Consider the following 3,001-nt stretch of genomic DNA (forward strand, 5'->3'; position numbering starts at 1 on the left):
ATTAGCTGGGCATGGGGGTGCATGCTTGTAATCTCAGCTACTCTGGAGGCTGAGGCAGGAGAATCGCTTGAACCTGGGAGCCGGAGGTTGCAGTGAGCCAAGATCAAGCCATTGCACTCCAGCATGGGCAACAAGAGAGAAACTCTGTCTAAAAAAAAAAGAAAAAAGGAAAAGAAAAAACTGCTCCTAATATACCTTTCCCAGCAGACTGTAGTCTGCACCCATGCCCTGTCTTGCCAGAGACAAGACCCTTTTGTTACCAGAAAGGGGTTCTGATCCAGACCCCAAGAGAGGGTTCTTGGACCTGGCACATTGTGGGGAATCCATAAAGTGTAGGCAAGTTTATTAAGAAAGTAAAGGATAAAGAATGGTTACTCCATTGGCAGAGCAGCCCCGAGGGCAGCCGATTGGCTATTTTTATGGATATTTCTGGATTATATGCCAAACAAGGGGTGGATTATTTATGAGTTTTCTGGGAAACGGGTGGGCAATTGCCAGAACTGAGGGTTCCTCCCCTTTTTAGACCATGTAGGTTAACTTCCAGATGCTGCCATGGCATCTGTAAACTGTCGGGCACTGGTGGGATTGTCTTTTAGCATGCCAATGCATTATAAATAGCATATAATGAGCAGTGAGAAAAACCAGAGGTCACTTTTGTCACCGTCTTGGTTTTGGTGGGTTTTAGCCGCTTCTTTACTGCATCCTGTTTTATCAGCAAGGTCTTTGTGACCTGTATCTTGTGCCCACTTCCTATCTCGTCCTGTGACTTAGAATGCCTAACCTCCTGGGAATGCAGCCCAGTAGGTCTCAGCCTCATTTTACCCAGCCCCTGTTCAAGATGGAGTTGGTCTGATTTAAACGCCTCAGATATTTTGGAAAACGACTTCAGACTCAGCCAGCACACTTCCCCTATGCTGCAGATCTTGTTTCTGTGGTGAGAAAATAACTTTTACCTGAGGAATGCGAGTTCTATAAGTTATCAGGCCCAGAGAGACATTAAAATGAGACAGCAATCAAGTCCTACTCCCGCTTTGAGTTGTGTATTTATCTCTTGAAACTGCTTGCTATTGCCACAGCTGTAAATTAACCTAACAATGCTGCACTGAACACTGTATCTCACATCCTATAGCTTAACACTGTACAGCCAATCACTAATCAATGTTATTTCTGTAAACCAATGAGAATTCCTGACAAACAATTTTGTATCAGCCCACTCCCTGTCCTCCTTTTTCTGCCTTTAGAAACCTGTTTGTAACAAAGAGGGAAGGGAACTCACATCCAAGATCACTTGGTTCTGAGTGTTTTGGGCAGCTGTCCTTATTTTGGCTCAAGTAAACTCTTTAACTTATATTTTGTGCCTCGGCACCTTCTGTTTTTTTTTTTTTTTTTTAAAGATGAAGTCATGCTCTGTCATCCAGGCTGGAGTGCAGTGGCACAATCTCAGCTCACTGCAACTTCTGCCTCCCGGGTTCAAGCAATTCTCCTGCCTCAGCCTCCCAAGCAGCTGGGATTACAGGTAAGCACTATCACGCCCAGCTAAATTTTTTGTATTTTTAGTAGAGATAGGGTTTCACCATGTTGGCTAGGCTGGTCTTGAACTCCTGACCTCAAGTGATCCACCTGCCTTGGCCTCCCAAAGTGTTGGGATTACAGGCATGAGCCACCATGCCCAGTTGGCTGGCAACTTCATTTTAGATGAACAGGAGGTGGCCTGTGTGGTGGCTTATCTGTTATCCTGGCACCTTGGGAGGCCGAGGCCTCCTGATCTCAGGAGTTTGAGAGCAGCTTGGGCAACATAGCCAGACCCCCATCTCTGAAAAGAAAATTTAAAAATTAGCCAGGGGTGATGATGCGGGCCTGTGAGCCCAGCTACTGGAGAAGCTGAGGTAGGAGGATTGCTTGAGCACAGGACTTTGAGGCTGCAGTGAGCCATGGTCACACCGCTGCACTTCAGCCTGAGCAACAGAGCAAGACCCTATCTCACACACACAAAAATTTTTTTAATTAAAAAAATAGATCAACAAGAGGTAGGGCCTGTCTGCCAACTCCTTCTACTTGCCCTAAGACAGCCTTGAACTTGTGAAAATGGCCAGAGTGTACTTAGAACTCTCAAGGGGCTACACGAGACCCCCTTATTGCAGGAAGACCTGCTGGCGAAGGTGTGTAAGTGGGATCCTGGAAAAAACACAGGAGGTCCCCAGACAGACAGCAGAAGGGTTTTCTTGCGGATGGACATGGCATGTACAGCAGTGCAGAGGTGTGAGTGTGGAGCAAATCTGGGACCCACAGAATGTTCTAGAACTTTCTTCAATTGAAGCTTCTTCTCCTTTCAGTCAGTGGGGAGTTGGAAGACCCAGAAGAGGTTTCTTCTAACCTTTTTTTTTGTTTTTTTTGAGATGGAGTCTTGCTCTGTTGCCCAGGCTTCTCCTGCCTCACCCTCCCAAGTAGCTGGGAGTACAGGCGTGCACCACCACACCTGGCTAATTTTTGTACTTTTAGTAGAGACAGAGTTTTACTGTGTTGGCCAGGCTGGTCTCAAACTCCTGACCTCAGGTGATCCGCCCACCTCGGCCTCCCAAAGTGCAGGGATTAAGGGTGTGAGCCACTACACCTGGTCTCTTCTGAATCTTTTGTCTCCAACAACACCTCTAGTTTTGTGTGATTTCAAAGGAGTTCATTGATTTATCAAAAAATGTTTATTGAGATGTAGGATGAATAAAACACAGCTTCTGTCCCCAAGGGCAGACTTGGGTAGCCCACAGCAGCAAACACTCATCCCTATCAGAGGCCGTTCCTATAGGGCATAGTGACTCAGTCGGTGAGGCTCTGGACCATTTTCCTCACGTGTCCAGGCCAAGGGCACTGTCCTGAAGTAAACGTTACTAATGATCATTATTATTATTTTTATTATTATTATTATTTTTTTTGAGGCGGAGTCTCGCTCTGTTGCCCGGACTGGAGTGCAGTGGCCAGATCTCAGCTCACTGCAAGCTCCGCCTCC

This window comes from Colobus angolensis, unplaced genomic scaffold, assembly GCF_000951035.1.
Source record: "Colobus angolensis palliatus isolate OR3802 unplaced genomic scaffold, Cang.pa_1.0 Scaffold109, whole genome shotgun sequence".
NCBI classification, from domain to species: Eukaryota; Metazoa; Chordata; class Mammalia; order Primates; family Cercopithecidae; genus Colobus; species Colobus angolensis.